The sequence below is a fragment of the Lissotriton helveticus genome, chromosome 10, assembly GCF_964261635.1.
Source record: "Lissotriton helveticus chromosome 10, aLisHel1.1, whole genome shotgun sequence".
Taxonomy (NCBI): Eukaryota; Metazoa; Chordata; class Amphibia; order Caudata; family Salamandridae; genus Lissotriton; species Lissotriton helveticus.
Genome location: NC_136071.1, coordinates 1155708497 through 1155720768, shown reverse-complemented (window position 1 = coordinate 1155720768; position 12272 = coordinate 1155708497). Strand labels below are relative to the sequence as shown.

At 50.4% G+C, this 12272-nt stretch overlaps 1 pseudogene; it reads left to right on the top strand.

The window, feature by feature from the left end:
• Positions 1–3522: 3522 nt before the first annotated feature.
• The window catches only part of LOC144784192 (translationally-controlled tumor protein homolog), a 30789-nt pseudogene continuing 22039 nt past the window's right edge, over positions 3523–12272 (top strand).

The window sequence follows — 12272 nt, the reverse complement described above, 5'->3', positions numbered from 1 at the left end:
GTCGGATCCGGCTTTTTTCAGAAGGGGAGTCAGGGATGCGTGCTTCCAAGTTTCAGGAAAAGATGCAGTGGTGAGCGATTGGTTAAAAAGTTTGGTAATAAAGGGGCAGAGCGTTGGTGCGATTGTGGAAAACACAAAGTGGGGGCATGGGTCCGCAGGAGAGCCTGATTTAATTGTTTGTAGTACAGATAGTACCTCGGTTTCGGAGACTGGTTGAAAACTTGTTAGACGTGGAAAATTGCCTGTGTCTTGTTGGGAATTGCTATTGTCTGATGCTGGTGAGTTCTCGTCAGGGTTATCGTGCGAATTTGGGGAGTGTGGGGGGGTGAAGGTGGAGTAAATTTTATTAATTTTGTCCATGAAGAAGGTGCTAATGCGGTCGCAAGCCTCAGTTGACGGGGAAAGGATTTGTGAAGTACTAGAGTGATTACTGAGTTCCTTTACAATTTTGAACAGTTGTTTTGTGGAGTTTTGGTTGTCAAGGATTCGTTGACTAAAGTATACTTTTTTTGCGTCTCGGATGGCTGAGATGTATTGTTTCCGTTTGGTGACATAGTTTACTCTGGTTTCCGAATCTTTTATTTGTCTCCATCGATGTTCGGTTTTTTGACATTCCCTTTTGAGGCTTTTAAGGAGAGGGGTGTACCATTTTTCCCTGGTGGCTGTTTTTTTCCTTAACACCCGCAGGGGCGCTAGTTTGTCTAGTGTTTGGCGAATTCCAGTTTCTAGGAGAGTGGCGTTGGTACAGATGGAGGCGTCGTCACTAGGGATGATGTTTGTGTCAAGGAAATGGTTATGAAAGTTGGAGTCATTAATGAGTCTCCAAGCTCTGTTGGTAATGGGTGAGGTGAATTTGGGATTCATGGGTTTACCGGGGAGTTTGAATGAGAAGGATATCATGGAGTGGTCAGACCAGGACAGGGGGAGGATTTCATTCATAATGGTCGACTCAATATTCGTAAAGAGGAGATCCAGGGTGTGCCCTGCTGAGTGCGTAGGACCCTCGACCAACTGTTTAAGCTGTAGGAGTTCCATGTCGTATTTCAGCTGAGCCGATCCGGGGGCAATCTAATTTACCTACATCTAGCCCTTAATTTACCTACATCTAGCCCTTAATCTCCCCGTGCCCATGGACAGCGTCTTGACACCCTCACGGGGGATAAACTGCGCTATATAAATCTATAGATTATAAATGCGTATTTTTTTGGACGATACTCACGACTATCAATCGTGAGTGCTAGGTTAAGAGCTGTGAAGATTGATTGGAAGGGGAGGTGAAAAAAATGAATAATCTAGTAAAGCTTAAATAACTGCGACAGTATAGCTGTTAAATCTGTTCTATGATGCAAGTGGTTGCAAATTACTGTATTGTACGGTAAACATCTAAAATCCATTGGACAATTATACACAAGTAAACTTTTGTTGGTTAAATAAATGTGGAAATCAATCAATCAATCAATCAATCAAAGACATTTATAGAGCGCACTACTCACCCGGAGGGTCTCAAGGTGCTAGGGGGGGGGTGCTGCTACTGCTCGAACAGCCAGGTCTTGAGCTTCTTCCTGAAGGAGAGGTGGTCCTGGGTCAGGCGGAGGTGGGTCGGAAGGGAGTTCCAGGTCTTGGCGGCCAGGTAGGAAAAGGACTTTCCTCCTGTTGTCGCTCTTCGGATGCGGGGGACGGCGGCGAGGGCGTGGTTGGTCGATCGGAGGTGGCGTTTGGGAGCGTAGAAGTTGAGGCGGCTGTTGAGGTATCCTGGGCCTTGGTTGAGTAGGGCTTTGTGTGCGTGGGTGAGGAGCTGGAAGGTGATTCTTTTGTTGATCGGGAGCCAGTGCAGGTCTCTCAGGTGTCTGGAGATGTGGCTTCGTCTGGGGACGTCGAGGATGAGTCTCGCCGAGGCGTTCTGGATACGCTGGAGTCTCTTCTGGAGCTTGGCGGTGGTTCCGGCGTAGAGGGCGTTGCCGTAGTCCAGACGGCTGGTGACGAGGGCCTGGGTGACCGTCTTCCTGGTTTCGGTGGGGATCCACCGGAAGATCTTACGTAGCATGCGCAGGATGTTGAAACAGGACGAGGAGACGGCGTTGACTTGTCTGGTCATGGAGAGGGAGGAGTCCAGGATGAAGCCCAGGTTGTGTGCGTGGTCTGTCGGTTTGGGTGCGGTGCCCAGGGCGGGGGGCCACCAGGAGTCGTCCCAGGCGGAGGGCGAGGAGCCCAGGATGAGGACTTCCGTCTTGTCTGAGTTCAGTTTCAGGCGGCTGGTTGTCATCCACTCGGCTACGTCTTTCATCCCTTCGTGAAGGTTGGCTCTGGCGGTGGCGGGGTCGTTGGTGAGGGAGAGAATCAGCTGGGTGTCGTCGGCGTAGGAGATGATGTTGAGGTTGTGTTGGCGTGCGATGGCCGCGAGGGGGCTCATGTAGACGTTGAAGAGGGTGGGGCTCAGCGAGGATCCTTGAGGGACGCCGCAGATGACTCCGGTGGCCTCTGACTTGTACGGTGGTAGACGGACTCTCTGTGTTCTTCCGTCGAGGAAGGAGATGATCCATTCCAGTGCCTTCTTGTGGATTCCGACGTTGCTGAGGCGCTGCACTAGGGTGCAGTGGCAGACAGTGTCGAAAGCCGCGGAGAGGTCTAGGAGGATGAGGGCCGCTGTTTCTCCGTTGTCCATCAGGGCTCGGATGTCATCAGTGGCAGCGATGAGGGTGGTCTCGGTGCTGTGGTTGGCTCGGAAGCCAGACTGTGAGGGGTCGAGGGATCCATTCGTCTCGAGGAAGGTGGCCAGCTGTTTGTTGACGATCTTCTCGATGACTTTGGCTGGAAACGGGAGGAGCGAGATGGGGCGGTAATTCTTGAGTTCGGTGGGGTCCGCGGTAGGTTTCTTGAGTAGGGCGCTGAGTTCGGCGTGCTTCCAGCTCTCCGGGAAGGTGGCGGTGTCGAATGAGGTGTTGATGATGTCCCGCAGGTGGGGTGCGATGACAGCGTCGGCCTTGTTGAAGACGTGGTGAGGGCAGGGGTCGGTTGGAGATCCGGAGTGGATGGAGTTCATCATGCGGACGGTGTCTTCGGTGCTGATCGGCGTCCAGGCGCGGAGGGTGGTGGTGGGGGGCGGTGGTTCGGTCGTGGCGTGCGTCGGTTGAGTGCTGAAGCTGAAATATACCCTTTGGAGCTGTATTTTTTACATTAAGCACACAATAAATATGGATAAATACAGATAAAATGACCAAAAAATAAATATGGCTAAATGCAGACTAAAATGCAAAACAAATACCATAAAACCGGAGCCTTATTAATAATAGAAAAGGTACAGCCAATGGGGCGTGGATGTAGATTGTGTATCGTTAACTCGAATGGAGCAGCATTTTTTTTTCTTTTTTTTTTTTTGTTTTCAAAGGGTTTTATTAGAATTTTTTTTATATACAGTACAGATATAGTGAAGGCAATACTGGTGTCATTAAACGCAGTTGGGGTTACAATAGGCGTATCGTTGGCATGGTTGGCCACGTGTACAATAGATAGGCAGTCACGATCATGGCGTATGTCATCATTGGTGGTATCATGTATTACCCACGAAGGGAGGAAACAAAAGTGGGAAAAGAGAAAAAGGAAAAAGAGGACAGGATGTGTAGTGGAAGAGAATCTTCAAAGTGTGACCTTCTCTCCAGGGTGCATTACCCTGCACATTGGCTTCAAGAAAAGTAGCTCATTCTTTTCAAGGAGGCCTAGGCGAAACTCGCGGAGTTTCACACCTCTGAATTTCATGGAGTAACATAAACTCTCAGTGAAATTCAACTAAATTCTGCGAATGGGTGAAAATAGGTACGTCACGCTGCTTGTGCTGTGATTTTGCGACGGGAGTGTGATCCGCGCTCAGAAACCAGCATGAACTGCACCGCTGGTCGTGCCAGAGGGTGCAGCTTCTTGAGTTGATTTTCTACTCGAGCGGCAGCTTTCTGAACGCAAACGGACAGGATGGCCAGTGACCAACTGTGCTGGAGAACTTTGTCTGGGTGCCTTCCTAGCAACTGAAAATTAGGCTCAACCTCACTGTTTTCGAGCCCCGCATGAGGAAAAAAACACCACCACGTGGCAATTGGTGGAATTTGGCCGTACCTCCGGGTTACATGCGTAACGCGGAGCGGTCAAAATTCTGCCAGTTCCACCAGCGGAGCGGGATACATCATCCACCCCTATTGTCAAGTCCCTATGTACTGGATAATAGGCCCTTATTTTTATGCAGCCCAGTGGCTATGTTTGTCCCCGCAAGACTATTGAGAACCAGTGCTTTTGTATTCCAGTAATTCATTGTTTGAAGTGCACCCATTGTGGTGAAGGACATTTCTGCCACCTGCTCCCTATGCACTGAAATGACCTTGCCATTTAACAGACCACCCTGTGTCCAGTCTGTCCCTGAAGATAGATCTCTTCAATTTGTCTTGGTTTATATCTGCCTTTTTCTGTTGATGGCCTTTTTCTTGATTTCTGCCACCAAAATGCACACGGGTTCTTTGCTACTTTAATTAACAAATATATGTAATGTGTAATGTAACCGGTTTTATAAAGCGCATGGTTACCCGGGGGCATCCCAGTGCTGCACTAGAGGGAGAAAGGAAAACAAAGGGTCACTTGGGGAAAAAGAAATATATAAACAAATATATACTAAAAAAAAGGCTCAGCTAGTACCAAGACATTATTTTAATCTTAACAAGAAGTGATGCAAGCACCACATGAAAAGGACCTCTGTAAAGCGCTTCAGATTCAGATTCATGTGAAATTCTCTGGGTAACGGATGGTATGGAGAGTCAGTGTCCGGAAGCACTGGTGGCCCTCGCGGGGCCACGCCTACAGCACGTGCTGCACTTGTTCATGGCAGGGCTTATTCCAGCCACTTCACCTAATCACACCCACCTCTAGGCTGAGGATGGGCTCAGAAGAGTGTAGTCAGCACATTGTTATCCTATTCTCAGTGTCTTTTCAAAAACATTAGCTGGTGCTGCTAGTATTGTTCTGTTTTTAACACATCCCGGTGGTGTTAATGTTTGGACATGAGCAGTGAGATTTTCTATTCTGCTTTTGAAAGGCTTTATCTGCCCTCTCATCCACTGGGAGGTTTAATCCTTGGGGGCATATTACCAAGGGCCTTATCGCCGCTTTAGCGGGAATTTTTCCCGCTAAAGCGGCGATAATTTTATCGCCCTATTACCTAGCTGTTGCTAACACCAGTTAGCGACAGCTAGTAGGAGATAGCGATCATCTTGGGGCCCACTTTGCATGTCAGCGATATTTATCGCTAATAACATGCAAAGTGCGTGCCAAGATGTTATCAACTGTAAACAGTCGCTAACATCGCTATCTCCTATTACCTACAAAGGCGTAGTTTTGGAAATATTCGCGCTAAGCGCGAATATCTCCAAAAGCTAACGCCTGCCCAGAGCAGTTCTTAGCCATGTTATCCAATGGTGGGTGGATAACATGGCTAAGAGCATTAGCAAGGTAATGCATAAATATCGCTGACTTTTCAGCGATATTTATGCATTACGGCCGATTTTTATCGCTTTTGAGATAAACCTTGATAATAGCAAGGTTTATCTGCGATAAAAATCGGCAGAGGTCGGAGATAATAATATTGCCGCTAAGCCAACACAGCGATAATTATCGCTGGTTGTTGGTAATATGCCCCTTGGTTCCTTACAAAAAGAAGCATTGACAAAGCTGTGGTTTTAAAACATTGCAGCATGGCTAAAAGTTAGGGGGTAAAGTACTATGATGCTGCCAGTGCTGGCTTCATCATATCGCTTTTTTTCTGGTGGGAGGGACTGAGTAGAAACTAGGGCGGATGGAGTCAGGGGGTATGGTGCAAACAACAACAGGGCAGCGGAGTAACGGGGCAAGCAAAGACAGGGGATGGGGGCATGGGGCAGTGGGAACAGGTCAAGCAGCAATGCAGGAGGGGGAGGGTATGAGGCAAGCTACAACAGAGAAAGTAATGACAGGGCAGGGAGGAAGGTGACAGGGGCCACAGTGTGTGGCAACAATACGGGAGGGGAGTCGGGCAGACAACTACGAAGCAAGCAAAAATGCGTAAAGGGCAGAAACCAGGAGTGGAGAACATGTGCAGTAACAATGGGGCAAGCAACAACAATAGGGCAAAAATGTGGGAGGGGGATAGTGCTTAATATGAGCCAGTGGTCAGCACAGGCACTTAATTGCCAACATCGGCAATTATGACAGCCTTCAACATGCTGGCGCTATTTGTCTAATTTAGAGATGAGCATAACAGATGATGTTCACTGATCTAATATACATTACGCATGAACAATACCTGCCACCCAAATCATTCCTATAACTTTGGGGGCCTGGAATAGTCTGAATTGTCACAATTGTGAGAGTGTGATAGTTAGTAGTTGTGTTGGCACTGTCTTTGGCAGCTCTGGCAGGAACAAATAGTGGTGTAAGCTGAAGTGGCCCTGGCACTTATGTTGTTACATATTAAACACTGGGGCAAGCAATGATGTGGGGCAGGAGGGGCAAGCAATGTTGTATACACTCCAGACAAACCTTGCCCTCAGCCCACCCACCGACCCCTCCAACCTCGACGACGATGCCCGCAATCTCAGACGATGGATGGACAACTGCGCCAACACCTTAGCCCCGCTGAAAAAAACAACCTACAAAAACACCAGCAAGAGAGCCAGCTGGTTTACTCCGGAACTCCTAGCATCCAAGCGCACCTGCCAGAAACTGGAGAACAAATGGCACAACGAGAAGACACCTGACAGCCGCATAGCCCACAAAGACGCCATCCGCAACCACCATCACCTCATCAGGTCTGCCAAGAGGACCTCCTTCAAAGACCGCCTCGACAACAACACACACAACAGCAAGGAGCTCTTCATCATTGTGAAGGAACTCTCCAACCCCAGTTCCAACGCCAACGACATCTCGCCGACGCAAACCCCGTGTGATTCCCTTGCCACCTTCTTCCACCGCAAGATCGCCGACATCCACGACAGCTTCGACTCCCGGATGAACCCAAAAGGCCCTACACATCAGACCCGCCACACCCCGTCAACCACGACCCCCTGACAGCCTGGGTCAACGTGAACACCAAGGACACAATCAAGACCATGGGCACAAGCCACTCCGGCTCCCCATCAGACCCTTTTCCACACCACATCTTCAACAAAGCCGGCAGCTCCATCGCACCCTACCTGCGCAACGTCATCAACCTCTCCTTCGAGACCGCGACCTTCCTAGAGAGCTGGAAACACGGCAAGATCATCGCCCTACTCAAAAAACCCAAGGCTGACGCGAGCGACCTCAAGAACTTCCGGCCCATCTCTCTGCTTCCATTCCCAGCTAAGGTTATCGAGAAGATCGTCACCAGACAGCTCACCCGCTAACTCAAAGATAACAGTATCCTGGCCCCTTCACAGTCAGAATTCCGCAGCAACCACAGCACCAAGACCGCCCTCATCACCGCCACAGACGATATCAGGATCCTGCTGGACAACGGCGAGACTGCGGCCCTCATCCTCCTGGACCTCTCCGCCGCCTTTGACACTGTCTGCCACTGCACACTAGGCACACGCCTCCACGACGCAGGGATCCGAGACAAGGCCCTGGATTGGACCACCTCCTTCCTCTCCGGCAGAACCCAGAGCATCCGCCTCCCCCTTTCCAATCCGAAGCCTCCGAGATCATCTGTGGCGTACCCCAGGGATCTTCCCTCAGCCCGACACTGTTCAACATCTACATGGCTCCACACGCATGCATCGCCCGACAGCACGACCTCAACATAATCTCCTATGCTGACGACGCTCAACTGATCCTCTTCCTCATCAAGGACCCCCTCACCGACAAATCCAACCTCCACGAAGGAGTGAAAGCAGTCGCCGACTGGATGAAGTGCAGCTGACTTAAGCTGAACACAGACAAGACGGAGATCCTCATCCTCGGCTCCAACCCATCAGCCTGGGATGACTCCTGGTGGCCCTCGTCCCTAGGGGTTCCCCCGACACCAACCGTCCATGCACGCAACCTGGGAGTCATCCTTGACTCAACGCTCACCATGACCAAGCAAGTCAACGCAGTCTCTCCTCCTGCTTTAACACCCTCTGCATGCTCCGCAAGATCTACAGGTGGATCCTGACAGTCACAAGTAGAACAGTCACCCAGGCCCTCGTCAGCAGCAGACTTGACTACGGAAACGCCCTCTACGCAGGAGCCCCGACCAAGCTCATCAAACGACTGCAAAGAATCCAAAACGCCTCTGCACGCCTGATCCTCGACATTCCACGCCACAGCCACGTCACCCCCCGCAACCTGAAAAACCTGCACTGGCTCCCCGTCAACATCAGAATCTCCTTCAAACTCCTGATCCACGTACACAAGTCACTCCACAAGACCGGCCCAGCCTATCTCAACAGTCGACTCTCCTTCTACGTTCCCAACCGTCACCTCAGCTCCGCCGACCTCTCCCTGGCCACCGTCCCGCGCATCCGGAGAACCACCACTGGAGGCAGATCCTTCTCCCAGAGCGCCGCCAAGATCTGGAACACCCTTTCCCTCAACCTACGACAGACCCAAGACCTGCTGACCTTCAGAAGATGACTCAAGACCTGGAAATTCGACCAGTAGTGGCAACCCCCCTCCTCTCCCTCAGCGCCTTGAGACCCTCGCAGGTAAGTAGTGCACTTTACAAATCTTGTGATTGATTGATTGATTGATACACAGGAGGGTGGGAGACAGCAAGGAACATAAGGAGTTTGAGAGGGTGAAGAAGGATGGGAGGGAGAGGGTCTGCAAGCATATGCATTCTTATGGAGTGGTAAAAGAAAAAATAGCCCCGGACACAAAGCACGGGCCGCAGAAGAATACTCGCTGGGCACAGAAACAGTACTTGGGCCATGCTCTCAGGGAGGGATAAATACATGAAGAGGAAGTAAAGCTGACATGGGCTAACCAAAGAGAAGTAATAAAATGAGCAGTCTCTAAGCCCCCTTCAAGCTAACAAAATGTCTATCATGCGCTGTCTCAGGCGAGACCTAAACAATGGCAGAAAGTCAGCAACTACATTTTATTTTGCCTTTTAGAAGTCTGACAATTGAAATTTCAGAAGTCTGACATATGCTATATGACATATAATCAGGGCTACTGGAATTATGTATTTCGGTGGTTGCAGCATGTTCCACATAATCATGTATATTCTTCATTTGCTATTTAATATACCATCTGAGGCATAATTTGAAGATTTTTTTATGCATTTTGTTTCTAGCTCAAATTGATCAGACATTTTTAAACTACACATACTTCTGAGCAGAGGCAGGTCCTTTGTAAAGTTTCACCGGTCTTGTTTCAGTTACTGATTGCTGCATTCAGGTGATGCTCCAGTACTAACGTGGTACCATCTTGCCCAGGCACTTTCAATAGTTGCTACAATGTCAAAATAAAGAAATAAGACTGCTACAGATTGTGCGGCATTATGCTGGATAGTTTGCCTTTCCTTGTTGCATAAGTTTGTCGACCCTGTTGTGTACTTAGGTCCTCAACTGCTACATAATTCCAGTGGCCCTGCATATAATATCAACGTCATTCTTGGCATTTCAGCCAACAGCATATGGCATCATGGGGCTTTGAACGCTGCCATCATGGCCTCAAAACCCCAGCATGCAAAGTGCTGGTGGCTACAACGCTGGAACTGGCTTAAGATGTCATGGCTGACATTAAGCCACTTGTCAGCTATGTTTCCATTTTTGTTAAGTAAATGTAAATTGATACTTGTATAGCACACTACTCACCCGCAAGGGTCTCAAGGCACTTGTACAAATACTGCTGTGGAACCCTTCCTGGCTTTTCCCTGTGAGGTGTCCACTCCTGGGCACCCCCAAGGTGGAGGCCAGGCATCCTTAGCGTTGTGGGGGCCGTTGTGGAGATTATCAAGCTATTGCCCAGAGTTGCACAGTGGGACTCCATGATTGGAATAGGCACCGAGGCGAGAATTATCAGGTCCGTGGAATTTTGAGCCCAAGACCCGCCGAGGCGGGGAATTGAACCCTGGTCCCGGGCTAGACCTATGCCTCAGGGTCTGCCGCTCTAACCATTGAGCCACACTTCTCCACTAAGTCACCTGATACATTAAAAAAATGCTTGTTTTGCTCATAAAACTAAAAGTAAACTCTGCTAGTATATTTTGTAGAGGGTCACTGTTGGAAACCGGCTATTTCGGGTAGGCTAAGGCTGACGCCAAAGCCAGGCCGAAACCACCATTCCAGTCAGGGCAAGGAAGTCACACGCCAAGATAACCCCTGCTCACCCTCTAGGTAGCTTGGCACGAGCAGTCTAGGCTAAACTCGGAGGCGATGTGTAAAGCAATTGCGCCAGCGCACAACAGCAACAACATACTAGGTACACCACAAAAGAGACTCCACACAAGGTTATGTTAAAATAACTTTTGTATTGTCAAAACATATCAGATAGAAATTACACATGTACATTGTGCCAACTGGCACGGCAATATTCACAAGGGATTATTTACAAGACAGGGCCACATGGGCCACTGTCTGAATCAACACTTTGCAGATATAGAAATACTTGTCAGCAATTAGAATAAAAGTATATAAACTTCACTGTAACACCAAGTAACAGTTATAGATCACGCCCAGTAACTACTGGGGACAGGTAAGTACCACCTACGCAACCCTAAACCCCTTAGGAGACTGTCGCGCAGGGGACCAGGACCTCACTAGGACCACCTGTACTAAAAGAATAACCACCTAAGTATCACACAGCATTTAGGGGTCTAAGAAAGAACACATTACCCATGATGTATGAAACACATTCAGAGGAGTAGTAAAGGAAAACCACCTAAGTAGCACACAGCGTTTTAGGGGTCTAAGAAAGGACACATTACCCATGATGCATAAATATACATTCAGAGGAGTAGTAAAGAGAAACACATAATGCATAAACCTACACATTCAGCGGTGTTAAGAATAAAGCACATGATGCAATAAAATTACATTCAGAGGTACCAGAGTAATACAGTAGCACAATAGTCACATGATGTCTAAAAACATTCAGAGGTGCAGGAATAAGACATGATGCAAGAAATCACATTCAGAGGTACAAGAACCATACAATTGCGCAAAACCTACATAAGCCACCACCTGTGGCAGTCCCTAGGCCAACTGGCCTTGTTGGGGCTAGAACGCCCTGAGTCTCAATGTCAGGGGCCTAAACGATGCAGGGGCCCACTACTTGCTGGGCCCCTGGGAACACTCACAAGGGCCTAAACGTTGCAGCTGGCACTAAGTGCTGCGCAGCTGAGTCTGGCCGGGCACCTCTGTGCCATCTCTATCCCTCTCAGGGACTCACTCTCCATCTTGCGCCTAAACGGTGCAGCTGCCCACTAATTGCTGGGCAGCTGGAGATTCAAAACTGCGCCGGGGCCCTCATGGCCCTAGAACAACACTGCGCAAAAGGTTGGAGCCACACAGGCTCTGAACAAATATGCCCCCTGAGCCTAGCAGGCTCTTAGGACAACTGTGGGGGTCGTTGGAGCCAAACAGGCTCTTAAACAGAACATGGCCCCTCTGAGCTTCTCTGGGCTCACGCACGTCGGGGCGACCCACTGCCAACTGGGGCCGCCCTAGATGCACCAAAGTCCATTATGCCCCTACGAGCCTCGGGGCTCGCCCAACAAGATGAGGCCCCTTGAGCCTCTCTGGGCTCGCAAAACGCTGGGGCGACCCACTGCCAACTGGGGCCGCCCTTGAAGCCCTCGTGGCTTCACACTGGCAACAGGCGCGAGCTCGCGCCACTGGGGGGGCGGACACCGTCACCGTGCCCCGGCGCCCCTCCTCTCTTCTGCCCCACTCTGCCCAGACTCACCGGCAGCCCATCGTGGGAAGCAGAGAGGAGCGGTCCAGTGCCTCGATCAGGCACGGCCATCCGCAGAGCCCCCCGCCTACCCCCAGCCCTTCAAACACTCACCGGGCTGGTCGAGGGGGCTCTGCCTCACACGCGGCTTCCTCCGCTGGGCTCTCCTTTGCCGGCGCTGCTCTCTCGGCTCCTCGCCTCAGCCGACCGGACTTCCTGTCTCTGCAGGGCTCCCTCGGCACACGGGAGCCCTGCCAACCGGCCGCCTCGTCTCCCTGGGGCTCCCTCAGCCGAGAGGAGCCCCGTCCACCACCGCCATCTCCAGCCTTCTTCGTCTTCCTCTTCCCGCCAACTGCGGGGGGCGGGACTTCCGGCCGGCCGCGCTGAGATTGGCCGGCCGG